Source organism: Triticum dicoccoides, chromosome 2B (assembly GCF_002162155.2).
Source record: "Triticum dicoccoides isolate Atlit2015 ecotype Zavitan chromosome 2B, WEW_v2.0, whole genome shotgun sequence".
In the NCBI taxonomy this organism is placed as follows: Eukaryota; Viridiplantae; Streptophyta; class Magnoliopsida; order Poales; family Poaceae; genus Triticum; species Triticum dicoccoides.
In genome coordinates this window covers 675845614-675861164 of record NC_041383.1, presented here as the reverse complement: position 1 = coordinate 675861164, position 15551 = coordinate 675845614, and positions in this window count along the sequence as shown.

Below are 15551 nucleotides of genomic sequence, written 5' to 3'. Positions count from 1 at the left end.
ATGATTCATGGGTGTCTCTCCCAAAAGGTGTGTGCAGAAAGGATGATTGTGGAAAACTAAAAAGCAATGACTCAAATCATACAAGACACTCCAAGCAAAACACATATCATGTGGTGAATAAAAATATAGCCTTAAGTAAAGTTATCGATAGACGAAGACGAAAGAGCGGATGCCTTCCGGGGTATCCCCAAGCTTAGGCTTTTGGTTGTCCTTGAATATTACCTTGGGGTGCCTTGGGCATCCCCAAGCTTAGGCTCTCGCCAATCCTTATTCCAAAGTCCATTGAATCCTTACCAAAAATTTGAGAACTTCACAACCCAAAACTCAACAGGAAATCTCATGAGCTCCGTTAGTATAAGAAAATAAATCACCACTATAAGGTACTATTGCAAACTCATTTTGGTGTAATATCTACTGCATTCCAACTTTTCCATGGTTCATACCCGCCGATACTACTGTCGGCGTCAAAACCGGCGGATCTCGGGTAGGGGGTCCCGAACTGTGGGTCTAAGGCTAATGGTAAGAGGAGGCGGGGGACCCAATGTTTACCCAGGTTCAAGCCCTCTCTATGGAGGTAATACCCTACTTCCTGCTTGACTGATCTTGATGAATATGAGTGTTACAAGAGTTGATATACCAAAAGAACGTAATGGCTAAACCCTAGAAGCTAGCCTATGATTATGATTGTTGTTCTTGTCCTACGGACTAAACCCTCCAGTTTATATAGACACCGGAGGGGGCTAGGGTTACACAAAGTCGGTTACAGAGAAAGGAATCTGCAGAGAAAGGAATCCCGTGTCCCCTTATCACGGGATTCTCGTCAACACGGGCATGGGTAACCCATCCATTCTGTTGGTATGATTCCTTGGGAATAGGCATGTTTTAAGGCCATGTAGGGTACGTTTCGATATTCGTCGCCTTTATAAAGAGGCTAGGACCTGTCCTTTTCCTCTCCCTCTAATCTTCTCCTCCCCTACCTCAAGTTCCAACACCCAAGGCTTTAATCCAGTCGCTTCGAGACTCCGTCCATGTCCGGATCCAGCCTTCAAGGCCGGTGGACAGCCTCTTCTGTCACAGTGGAGGACATCACGAAGCTCAAGGAGGTGAGGTACTTGATCGCGCAAATCCTCCACAGGCTGCTTGCTCAAGGGCAGGTTATTCCTACACCCAGATCCAATGAGAGGGTTGTGTTAATATCTCACTTCCTCCGAGGGCTAGGTTTTGGTCTTCATCCCTTTGTTCGAGGGATAATGTTTTATTACGGGCTAGATTTCCACGATCTAGCTCCGGACTCTTTCCTTCATATCTTGGCGTTTATCATCACGTGTGAGGCTTTCCTCCTTATTTCCCCACACTTCGGCTTATGTCTTAAAACCTTCAATGTGAAACTGAAGATAATCGATGGCAAGCAAGCAGAGTGCGGAGGTGCTTCAGTAAACAAGCTTATCAATTCTCCTTGGCCAAAGGGCTCCTTCGCAGAATCTTCTGACCCATGACAATGGGAGTGGTTTTACATCACTGAACCCCGCGGTAAGAAGTGGGCAGCTACGCCTGCGTTTCAATCTGGCCCTCCACCACATCTAGCATTATTGATCAACAAGGGGCTAGACTAGGGATATATTGATGAAGTGTGGACGCTGCAAAGTCGCATTCGGAGCCTCATTGAGAAGGACATCGGTCTTATCAATGTAATCCAAGTAATGCTAGTCCGCTGGATCCTGCCCTATCAGCGACGCCCTTTCCGCATGTGGGAGTTCAATCCGGAAGGTCCACAGACTCTTCAACACTTCTCTGGTACAATGCTCATAGAGATGTGGAAGTTTTTCTTTGGCGCACGAAAACAGTGGCCGGATACTACAAAAGACATTGGTCTTGACTACAATCATCCAGATTCCCCGGTAAGCACTTAACTTCCGAACACAGTTTCGTTAAATTCCTTATAACAAGGTACTAATAAAACTCTACTCGGCCAGGGTTGGTTAAAGAAGGTAGAGAGGATTAGGTGTTTGGCTCCTTGATACGTCTCTGTCGTATCTACTTTTCCAAACACTTTTGCCCTTATTTTGGACTCTAACTTGCATTATTTGAATGGAACTAACCCGAACTGACGCTGTTTTCAGCAGAACTGCCATGGTGTTATTTTTGTGCAAAAATAAAAGTTCTTGGAATGACTTGAAAATCCACAGAGCAACTTTTCAGAATTAATAAAAAGTACCAGTGAAAGAATCAGCGTCAGGGGGCCCACACCCTGTCCACGAGGGTGGGGCGCGCCCCCTCCCCTAGGGCGCACCCCCTGCCTCGTGGGCCCCCTGGATGTCCACCAACCTCAACTCCAACTCCATATATTTGCTTTCGCGGAGAAAAAACCAGAGAGAAAGATTCATCGCGTTTTACAATACAGAGCCGCCGCCAAGCCCTAATCTCTCTTGGGAGGGCTGGTCTGGAGTCCGTTCGGGGCTCCAGAGAGGGGGATTTGTTGTCGTTGTCATCATCAACCATCCTACATCACGAATTGCATGATGCTCACCGCCGTGCGTGAGTAATTCCATCGTAGGCTTGCTGGACGGTGATGGGTTGGATGAGATTTACCATGTAATCAAGTTAGTTTTGTTAGGGTTTGATCCCTAGTATCCACTATGTTCTGAGATTGATGTTGCTATGACTTTGCTATGCTTAATGCTTGTCACTAGGGCCCGAGTGCCATGATTTCATATCAGAACCTATTATGTTTTCATGAATATATGTGATTTCTTGATCCTATCTTGCAAGTCTATAGTCACCTATTATGTGTTATGATCCGACAACCTTGAAGTGACAATAATCGGGATACTTCTCGGTGATGACCGTAGTTTGAGGAGTTCATGTATTCACTATGTGTTAATGCTTTGGTCAGGTACTCTATTAAAAGAAGGCCTTAATATCCCTTAGTATCCACTAGGACCCCACTGCCATGGGAGGGTAGGACAAAAGATGTCATGCAAGTTCTTTTCCATAAGCACGTATGACTATATTCGGAATGCATGCCTATATTACATTGGTGTATTGGAGCTAGTTCTGTGTCACCCTATGTTATTACTATTACATGAGGAATTGCATCCGACATAATTACCCATCACTAATCCAATGCCTACGAGCTTGCATATTGTGCTTTGCTTATTTACTTTACCATTACTACAGTTACAATTACTACAAATCTGCTACTATTACTTTTTCCACTGTTACCGTTACTTCCATACTACTTTGCTACTAAATACTTTGCTATGGATACTTAGTTATCCAGGTGTGTTTGAATTGACAACTCAATTGCAAATACTTGAGAATATTCTTTGGCTCCCCTTGTGTCGAATCAATAAATTTGGGTTGAATACTCTACCCTCGAAAACTGTTGCGGTCCCCTATACTTGTGGGTTATCAAAACTATTTTTTGGCGCCGTTACCGGGGAGCATAGCTCTATTCTTTGAGTCACTTGGGATTTATATCTTTGGTCACTATGAAGAACTTGAAAGACGAAAGAACTAAGATTTATCCCTCAACTACGAGGGGAGGTAAGGAACTATCATCTAGCTCTGCACTAGATTCTCCTTCTGTTATGAGTAAACTTGCGACACCTAAACCTGCTTCTGCTATTAATTCTGATATGTCGCATGTTATTGATGATGCCACTTCTGCTATGCATGATACTTATGATGAAACTACTTCTATGCTTGATACTATTGTGCCATTAGGTGAATTTCTTGATGAACAACTTGCTAGGGCTAGAGAGAATGAAATTATTGAAAATGAAATTATTGAAGATAGTGATGATGAAGGTTCTCCCCCTAAGTATGAATTACCTATTGTTCCTGAGGGTTATGTTATGGATGAAGAAACTTCTAGAGATTTTCTTGCTTGCAATGATAGATCTGATCTTAAGAAGTTATTAGGTAAACTGAAATAGAAAATTTTGAATGCTAGAATGAAATATGACCCTGCTTTTGCTACTTCACCTATCTTTGTTACCGATAAGGATTATGAATTCTCTGTCGATCCTGAGATAATTACTTTGGTCGAATCTGATCCTTTTTATGGCTATGAATCTGAAACTGTTGTGGCACATCATACTAAGTTAAATGATATAGCCACCCTGTCCACTAATGATGAGAAATCTCGCTACTATTATATCCTTAAGATATTTCCGTTCTCATTAAAGGGTGATGCTAAAACTTGGTTTAATTCTCTTGATCCTGGTTGTGTGCGTAGTCCCCAGGATATGATTTATTACTTCTCTGCTAAATATTTCCCTGCACATAAGAAACAAGCTGCCTTGAGGGAAGTATATAATTTTGTGCAAATCGAAGAAGAGAGTCTCCCACAAGCTTGGGGGAGGCTTCTCCGATTACTTAATGCTTTGCCTGATCATCCTCTTAAGAAAAATGAAATACTTGATATCTTTTATAATGGACTAACTGATGCTTCCATGGACCACATGGATAGTTGTGCTAGTTGTGTTTTCAGGGAAAGAACAGTCGATCAATCTGAATTGCTATTGAATAATATGTTGACTAATGAAAATAATTGGACACTTCCTGAACCAACTCCCGAGCCAAATCCTAAACCAACTCCGAAGAAAAGGGGAGTTCTATTTCTCAGTCCTGAAGATATGCAAGAGGCAAAGAAATCTATGAAATAAAAAGGTATTAAAGCTGAAGATGTTAATAATTTACCTCCTATTGAAGAAATACATGGTCTTAATATACCACCTATTGAAGAAACACATGGTCTTGATAACCCGTCAGAAGTAGTAAAGGTAAATTCTCTCAATAGATATGATAAAGTTGAAATCCCGTCTACTAAGTTTGCTAGCCCATGCTTGGATGAATTTGATGACTTTATGGCTAGACAAGAAAATTTCAATGCTTATGTTGGTAGAGAATTAAAGGGTAATGCTTACATGATTGGAGGCTTGAGTGATTATATGGCTAGAGTTAATGGTGAACTTAAACTCATTAGTAAATATGCTTCTATGGTTACCACTCAAGCAGAACAAGTACTTAAAGCTCAAAATGATTTGCTCGATGAATTAAATAATAAACATGATTTTGCTGTTAGAGTGGGTACTAGAACAAGTAAAATGACTCGGGAACTTTTGTATCATGAAGGCCACACTAAGAGAATTGAGCAAGATTCTCAGAAAAATAATTTAGATGCACCTAGTCCTTCTAAAATGAAGAAAAAGAAAAATGATAGGACTTTGCATGCTTCTAGTGAACCTGTTATTGACACACTTGAGAATTCTAATGATATTTCTATTTCTGATGCTGAAACACAATCTGGTGATGAACATGAACCTAGTGAAGATGTTAATAATAATGTTCATGTTGATGCTCAACCTATCAATAATAATGATGTAGAGATTGAACCTGTTGTTGATCTTGATAACCCACAATCAAAGAATCAACGTTATGATAAAAGAGACTTTGTTGCTAGGAAGCACGGTAAAGAAAGATAACCATGGGTTTAGAAACCCATGCCTTTTCCTCCCAAGCCATCCAAGAAAAAGGATGATGAGGAGTTTGAGAGCTTTGCTGAAATGATTAGACCTATCTTCTTACGTATGCACTTAACTGATATGCTTAAAGTAAATCCTTATGCTAAATACATGAAAGATATTATTACAAATAAAAGAAAGATACTGGAAGCTGAAATTTCCACCATGCTTGCTAATTACACTTTTAAAGGTGGAATACCTAAGAAACTTGGAGATCCAGGAGTACCAACTATACCATGCTCCATTAAAAGAAACTATGGTAAAACTGCTTTATGTGACCTTGGAGCCGGTGTTAGTGTTATTCCTCTCTCTTTATATCATATACTTGAATTGAATAAGTTGACACCTACTGAAATATCTTTGCAAATGGTTGATAAATCAACTGCTATACCTGTCGGTATTTGTGAGGATGTGGATGTTGTGTTTGCAAACATCACTCTCTTAACGGACTTTGTTATTCTTGATATTCCCGAGGACGATAGTATGTCAATTATCCTTGGTAGACCCTTTTTGTATACTGAAGGGGCTGTTATCGATTGCAACAAAGGCAATGTCACTTATCATGTTAATGGTAATGAGCATACGATACACTTTCCAAGGAAACAACCTCAAGTTCATAGCATCAATTCTATTGGAAAAATTCCAACTATCATTATTGGAGGTTTTGAATTTCCTCTTACTACTGTTAAGAACAAGTATGATATTTTTATTATTGGGGATGTGCATATCCCCGTTCAGGTAACCTAGTGTTATTCGAAATTTCTCCGGTTCCATGTTATTCGGAATGAGTTTGTTAACAAGACTTGATCAACCTTGTTAGTGGATTTCTTTTGATGAGCATGAGATGGATGAAGTTAGAAGGCACAACATTCTGTATCCTCCTTTTACTTTCTGTTATTAGATTAAATAAAGTGAAAATAATATTTTTTGTCTATTTCCTGAATTATCCATGCAATAAAAAATACCCGAAAATAAAAGTTCTCCACATGCCCTGCAAATTTAATATGATTTTTTTTGGAATATTTGAGAATATCTGGCACTGAGAACAGAGTAGGGGGAGTTGGCACCTGGCCATGAGGGTCCAGGGCGGGCCCACCCCTACAGGGCGCGCCCCCTGCCTCACGGGCCCATAGTGGCCCCCCTCCACTTATTCCTGCACCTACACACTTCTTCTTCCTGCCAAAAAAATCACCATCCAGCTCAATCACGAGTTCTATCTCACTTTGCTACCATTTTCAATCTCCTTGCTCAAAGCTCCATTTACAAAACTGCTTTGGGGGATTGTTCTTTGGTATGTGACTCCTCCAATGGTCCAATTACTTTTTGTTATATTGCTTTATTCATTACAAAATTTTGCCTAGGTGACCCTTTTCTTGAGCTTGCATGTCAAATTTATATGGTCCCAAGTAATTCTAATGCATGATATAGGATCTAGGCACTTGTGGGAGTAGTTGCTATCTATTTTGTTGAGTTTGATTCACATTTATTTTGAGTTACTAAAAAATTCAGAAATTTTTCAGAGGAAAAATGTGTCTAGGAAAATATACCAAGGTGGTTCTTGTTGGAGATATGCCCTAGAGGCAATCATGTATGATGATATTTCCTATGTGTTTATGAAGAAAGATAGTCCTTGGACATTATCAATGATGTGTATCAGCAAGTATGTGACTTGTTTGTGGGACTATGCATTGTATGATGACTGTTCTAAAAGGTCCTTAGTCAAAAGGGCTGTGTGGATGCGCAGCCGACTAGACTAGCATATGACACGGTCAATGGCTTGGTCTCACTAGCTATGGAGCATTGGATGCTAACCGGATAATATGGACTTGGAAAGGTCAGGTCGGATTCGACGTACTCGGATCCGAGTCGAGATAAGGTCTGAGTCGGACAGACCCAACTATGAGACGTAGCGATATGTCATCTATGAGTCTCTAGTACAACATATGTTCTATGTCCTAAGACCTGAGCTGACGCATGTACTCGGAATGGTGACAGATTTGCTTTGGGCCAACAAAACGCTACTCCGTGACTGGGTAGTTACAAAGGTAGGTTTCGGGTTTGTCTAGTCCCATGCTGCGAGACATGGTCGAGAAAGATGGAATTTGCCCCTCCGATTAGAAGAGATATACTCTGGGCCCTCGTGTGATCCGACCAAGAGAAGCATGTCCATGCGACAAGGATTATGAGATAATTCGGATAGTGGTCGGTATCATTGGAACAAGAAAGAGGTCGGGATAGCACACGGATGACAGTCTCGCCTTGAGCCCGACAACATATATCGTGTGGAAAAGGGAATAGAAGTGTGACACATTGTACAGGTTCGCCTAACCAGCTTCATAGTCTGCTTAGTGGTTGGCACGCCTTGCTAGAGGCCTCTACCAACCGTGCAGGTCAGAGGTGATCCGAACTGTGACTAAGCTGACTTGAACCTAAGGGGTCGCGCGCTTAAGGGAAGGAACCTACGAGATCGGTTCGTAGGACACTGGTCGGATGTGATCCGAACTGAACTAGGAACATGACCGAGTAGACTTTGGGCTTTAGGGTCCATGCAAGGCCCAAGTGTTGAGCCTGCGACGGACGCCTATATAAAGTGGGGGTGCGGCACACTCATGTGGCTGATCGCTTCAGTGTTGTTACTAGGGTTTGCATGTGTTGCGAATAGCCACCTCCACTTGTCGCCGACTGCGTGATCGGTCCTAGTAGTCCGCCGCACGGTGTTCCTCCTGCACGGGCGAATACAGTTAGAGGCGATGCACTTGTGCCGCTCCGGCGAACTTGTACGTGGGATCGGACGACCGGCTGTTCGAGGGAGATCGGACGAGGAGGAGACAATCCACATGGACGTGCTGCCCCAACTCTTCTTGCGCTGCACGACACTACGCGTTTAGTGGTAACGAACTATGATCCATCTCCCGTAGCATGTTCTTGGTTGTTCTGCGCGTAGGAATTTTAAATTACAATCAACGCACCCTACCGTAGATCACAACAGTGGTATCAGAGCCTCTGCTATAGGATTTGGATTCAGATCATATGCATATTAGATATGTGGAGGCGGCAGATGAGATCTGTTGTTGTTTATAAAATCGGCTATGTGCACGGTTGATGTGATCAACTGCACATGGGGATTGTTGAGGCTATGTTTTCTGTCAATCGGGATCGATGAGGTTGTGACACGATCTACCCCTACCGGTAGGTCATCCGCCATTGGGGTTAACAGTGAAACGTAAATCCGAATTGGATTCGCGATGATCGATATGATTGGCCACATCAGAAAATTCGGCGTGAACAAAGTTCAGATGTGATATGTGATTTCCGTGTGCATAGCGCCTTGGGACCGCCGTGTGCGTAGCGCCTTGTATTTCGTACACGATCACACAAACCGGTAGAATGCAATTCTATGCATAACTTTATTTTGCAGGGTTTGATGTGAATAGTATGGCTCATGTGTATGTGATGCATGTGTGTAAATTATACGCCTGCGTGTCATGTTTGTTAGCCGGCAGGAGCCAAAGTGATGTCATTATAATGTATAACGACCTGCGTGTCGACTTGTGACTCTATGTAAATTCATTACTAGTTGTAGTAGTTGAATAATAGAGATCAGGTTGGTGGCTTGGCGTCCCAGCATGACAAACAAGATGAGGTTTCTAGATGGTCATCGAATTCGGAGCTGACCTGGAAACGTCCATAAAGGAGCCATACTATTTCACAATATATGTTTATATGTGATTGTTTTGCTTCTTTGATTCTATGCATGTTAGAATGGTAGGATGATCCCTCATGAATATCAAGCAAATTGCCATCCCCGATGTTGCACCTTCGCACGTCAAGTACGTCTAGTAGTGGGCTCATAAAATTGAGGTACTGCTGGGTGTCCTTGAACTGAAGGGTTCGTGTCGGACACGGACATGCACTGCATCAGGTTAACTTGATAAGGCTATCAAAACGGTTTCGGGCCTTGTGGCAAAGAAGGTTCGAAGCTGGGGTATAAGATACCTTCCCGACTGACAGGAGTCATATAGAGATGCGATTAGCAAAGAATTGCTTACCAGGTAGGTATGTTGGCTAGCAGTGATGCTAAAGCTCACTATTCACATGCGCTAGTCGGATCCTGAATCACTGAGAGTTTGCGGCGGGATGCTGACTTTAGTGGGAGTATTTCTGTTCAGGCTAGAATTACTCTACATAAACACATTGCTTAGTGATTGCATATTTTCTGTTGTAGATCAATGGCACCACCTGCTCAACCCAACTTTGTATCGAAATCAATTTTGGAAAAGGATAAACTGAATGGAACAAACTTTACCACCTGGTATAGAAATCTGAGAATTGTTCTCAAGCACGATAAAAAGAAACATGTTCTAGAGGATCCACTTCCAGAGGAACCTGCCGATAATGCTAATTCCACCACTAAGAATGCCTACCACAAACTCATTGATGAATCAACAGAGATCAGCCATCTGATGCTGGCTTGTATGGAGCCCAATTTGCAACATCATTTTGAAAATGTTGAGGCTTACGATATGATCGAGAGTCTCAAGAGCATGTTTCAGTCACAGGCTAGGACCGACAGGTTCAACGTCTGGCGATCCTTGATGGATTTCAAGCTGAAGGAAGGTGATCCACTGAGCCCGCATGTGATCAAGATGATCGGATATGTGCAATCTTTGGATCGTTTGGGCTTCCCGCTCTTGGATGAGCTTGCTACTGATGCTATTCTGGGTTCTCTTCCACCCAGCTATGGGACATTCATCTCGAACTATCATGGATAAGATATTAAGAAAGGTGGGATGCTCACTGAATTGCATGGGATGCTCAAGGTGGCAGAGCAAGATATTAAGAAAGGCACGCATCAAATGTTGATGGTGCAGAAATCGGCTAAGTTCAAGAAGAGTTGGTCCAAGAAGAATGCTAAGGCAAAGGGCAGGGAGATGATAACCTCTGCCGCTGCGCCGAAGTCTGGGCCAGACTCGAAGACCATTTGCTTTCATTGCAAGGAAACTGGTCACTGGAAGAGGAACTGTAGCAAGTGGCTTGCATAACATGGCAAGAAGGCCGGAAATGCTTCTTCAAGCAAAGGTACACTTGTTGCATATGTTATAGACATCTACCTTGCTGATATACCTAGTAGCTCTTGGGTATTTGATACCGTATCGGTTGTTCATATTTGTAACTCGATGCAGGGGCTGGTAAGAACTAGGCATGTGGCACAAGGGGAGATTGACATCAGGGTCGACAACAAAGCAAGAGTTGCTGCGTTGGAGATCGGCACGATGCAGCTCCAGCTTCCTTCCGGATTCATTATGGAATTGAATAATCATTATTACATTCCTGCACTTAGTCGGAACATTATTTCTGCCTCATGTTTGATGAGTCAAGGTTATGAATTCAATTTGAAGGACAATGGTTGTTCGATATTTTTGAATGGTATGTTCCACGGCTATGCACCCATTGTAGATGGGCTATTTATATTGAATCTAGAACAGGAACCGGTCTATAACGTGAATGTCAATAGGCATAAGCCTAATGAGATAAATCCGACATACTTCTGGCATTGCCGGCTTGGACACATTAGTCTGAAACGCATAAAGAAGCTCCATGATGATGGGCTGCTAACTTCGTCTGACTTTGAGTCGTTCGAGACATGTGAATCATGCTTGCTCGGCAAGATGACTAAGTCTCCTTTCGCAACGAGTTGCAAGAGAGCGTCCGAGCTATTGGAGCTTATACATAGTGATGTGTGTGGTCCAATGAGCACAACTGCCAGAGGTGGCTATCAGTACTTTGTGACTTTTATCGACGACTTGAGTAGATATGGATATATCTATTTGATGAGGCACAAGTCGGAAACCTTTGAAAAGTTCAAAGAGTTTCAGAATGAGGTTGAGAATCAGCTCGGCAAGATTATAAAGCTTCTGTGATCTGATCGTGGAGGTGAGTACATGAGCCAGGAGTTTGATGATCATCTGAAAAGCCAAGGTATAGTACCTCAGCTCACACCTCCTGGTACGCCACAGAGAAACAGCGTGTCGGAATGGAGGAATAGGACCTTGTTGGACATGGTCCGGTCAATGATGAGCAAATCGGATTTACCCTTGTCATTTTGGGGATACGCTCTAGAAACTGTAGCTTTCACACTTAATAGGGTACCATCAAAATCCATAGACAAGACACCACATGAGATGTGGATTGGGAAGAGTCGCAGTTTGTCTTTTCTAAAGATTTGGGGTTGTGAAGCATTTTTCAAGCGACTTATGTCAGAGAAGCTTACACCCAAGTCGGATAAATGCATATTCATGGGATATTCGAGGGAAACCTTGGGATATAGCTTCTACAACCGGGAAGAGAACAAAGTGTTTGTTGCTCGGAAGAGGGTTTTCCTTGAGAAAGAGTTTCTCAGTCGGGAGGCCAGTGGGAGGACGGTCCGACTCAAAGAAATTCGAGGACCACTCGGGGACGGCTCGGCTCATGATGAGATCATACCGGAGTTAGTCAGGGAACCCGTAGTGGAAGCGGCACCGGAACCACGGAGGTCGGAAAGATTGCGCAGAGTGCATGATGTATTGTTGCTAGAAAGCGATGAGCCGGCCACGTATGCGGAAGCGACGGTGAGCCCGGATTCCGAGGCATGGCTGGAAGCCATGAGATCTGAGTTAAAGTCCATGGATGAGAATCAAGTCTGGAACTTGGTTGATCTGCCACCTAGCGTAACTGCCATTGGTTGCAAATGGGTCTTTAAGAATAAAACCAATGTGGATGGAAATGTTCAGATCCACAAAGCACGGCTTATCGCTAAGGGTTATGGACAAGTTCAAGGAATTGACTACGACGAGACTTACTCGCCGATAGCGATGCTGAAGTCGGTGAGGATCATACTAGCTATAGATGCATATTTCGATTACGAGATATGGCAGATGGATGTCAAAACGGCTTTCCTTCACGAAAATTTAACCGAGGACATGTATATGATACAGCCCGAGGGTTTTATCGATCCGACTAGCACTAGTAAGGTATGCAATCTCAAGAGGTCCATTTATGAGTTGAAGCAAGCATCTCGGAGTTGGAACATTTGTTTTGATGAGGTCGTCACTGGTGTTGGTTTCATCAAAAGCAAAGAGGACGCTTGTTTATACAAGAAGTTAAGTGGGAGCTCGATAGTGTTTTTGATCTTGTATGTGGATGGCATACTACTGATCAAAATGATGTTTCGAAGCTAAACTCAGTCAAGGATCATTGACTGGTAAGTTTTCGATGAAAGACCTTGGTGAGGCCGTCTATATTTTAGGCATTAAGATCTATAGAGATAGATCGAGGAGGCTGCTCGGCTTAAGCCAGAGCACGTACATAGATAAAGTTTTGAAGCGGTTCAACATGAGTGAGGCGAAGAAAGGGTTCTTGCCACTCTCACATGGTATAAGGCTAAGCGAGACTCAGAGTCCTTCGACATCTGATGAGCGAAGCAGGATGAGTAGGATTCCGTATGCCTCAGCAATCAGATCTATCATGTATGCCATGATATGTACAAGGCTTGATGTTGCTTTTGAAATAAGACTAACAAGTAGATACCAGGCCATCCCAGGTGAGAGTCACTGGGCAGCGGTAAAGACTATTTTGAAGTACCTGAAAAGGACTAAAGAGATGTTCCTAGTTTATGGAGGTGAGGAAGAGCTCGTCGTAAGGGGTTACGTCGATGCTAGTTTCCAAGCTGACAGAGATGATTGTCGGTCACAGTCTGGATTCGTGTACGTCCTGAATGGAGGAGTAGTGCACTGGATGTCCAAGCAGGATACGGTGGCCAATTCTACCACAGAAGCCGAATACATTGCGGCTTGTGAAGCTGCAAAGGAAGGTGTTTGGATCCGGCATTTTTTGGATGATCTTGGTATTTTCCCAGCCTCGATAAAACCGTTGGACCTTTATTGTGATAATTCTGTTGCCATCACACAAGCCAAGGTGCCGAGGAATCACCACAAGGTCAGACACATAGATCGGAAATATCACCTGATATGAAAGACCGTAATGAATGGTGATGTAGACATATGCAAAATCCACACGGATGCAAATGTTGCAGATCTTTTGACTAAGCCCCTTCCACAAACCAAGCATGAGGGGCACGTTAGATCTATGGGCATTCGATGTATATTTGATTGACTCGAGTGCAAGTGCGAGACCGTTGGAGATATGCCCTAGAGGCAATCATGTATGATGATATTTCCTATGTGTTTATGAATAAAGATAGTCCATGGACATTATCAATGATGTGTATCAGCAAGTATGTGACTTGTTTGTGGGACTATGCATTGTATGATGACTGTTCTAAAAGGTCCCTAGTCGAAAGGGCTGTGTGGACGCGCAGCCGACTAGACTAGCATATGACACGGTCGATGGCTTGGTCTCACTAGCCATGGAGCATTGGATGCTAACCGGATAATATGGACTTGGAAAGGTCTGGCCGGATTCGACGTAGTCGGATCTGAGTCGAGATAAGGTCCGAGTCGGACAGACCCAACTATGAGACGCAGCGATATGTCATCTGTGAGTCTCTAGTACATCATACGTTCTATGTCCTAAGACCTAAGCTGACACATGTACTCGGGATGGTGACAGACTTGCTTTGGGCCGACCAAACGCTATTCCGTGACTGGGTAGTTACAAAGGTAGGTTTTGGGTTTGTCCAGTCCCATGCTGCGAGATATGGTCGAGCAAGTTGAGATTTGCCCCTCTGATTAGGAGAGATATACTCTGGGCCCCTCGTGTGATCTGACCAAGAGAAGCATGGACATGCGACAAGGATTATGAGATAATCCGGATAGTGGTCGGCATCACTAGAACGAGAAAGAGGTCGGGCTAGCATAAGGATGACAGTCTCGCCTTGAGCCCGACAACATATATCGTGTGGCAAAGGGAACAGAAGTGTGACACATTGTACAGGTTTGCCTAACCAGTTTCATAGTCTGCTTAGTGGTCGGCACGCCTTGCTAGAAGCCGCTACCAACCATGCTGGTCGGAGGTGATCCGAACTATGACCAAGATGACTTGAACCTAAGGGGTCACGCGCTTAAGGGAAGGAACCTACGAGGTCGGTTCGTAGGACACTGGTCGGATGTGATCCGAACTGGACTAGGAACATGACCGAGTAGACTTTGTGCTTTAGGGTCCGTGTGAGGCCCAAGCGTTGAGCCTGCGACGGACGCGTATATAAAGTGGGGGCGCGGCACACTCATGTGGTTGATTGCTTCGGCGCTGTGACTAGGGTTTGCATGTGTTGCAAATAGCCACCTCCACTTGCCGCCGACTATGTGATCGAACCTAGCAGTCCGCCGCACGGTGTTCCTCCTGCACGCGCGAATACAGTTAGAGGAGGTGCACTTGCGCCGCTTCGGCGAACTTGTACGTGGGAGCGGACGACCAGCTGTTCGAGGGAGATCGGACGAGGAGGAGACGATCCACGCGGACGCGCTGCCCCAACTCCTCTTCCGCTACACGGCACTGCGCGTCTAGTGGTAACGAACTATGATCCATCTCCCATAGCATGTTCTTGGTTGTTCTGCGTGTAGGAATTTTAAATTGCAGTCAACACACCCTACCGTAGATCACAACAGTTCTTCAAGGAAGCAAGGACCCATGATCGCAATACATGAGCAGGACGATGAACCACCGAGGGTAGCTTATGTACGGCCTTGTGAATGGCCGTCAGAGGAATTTATGATCAAAGCGGGCATCAAGGATGAATTTGATGCATATGTGTGTAATGCTGATCTTGAGGACTTCATGCAAGATAAGTGCCCTCAATACTATCATTTGACTGATTCCTTTGTGAGAAGGTTTAAATTTACATCTTCACGTAATTCTCGCAATGTCCTGTTAGATCTTTATGATAAATCTTATACCATGGGCTTAGAAGATTTTACTACTGCTTGTAAACTCCCGCAGTGGGGCAGTGTTAATGAACCTCACAAATCTGAATATAAAGACTTACTTGGTAGCCTCAGTATGGGAGAATCAGGATAAATAGCACAAGCT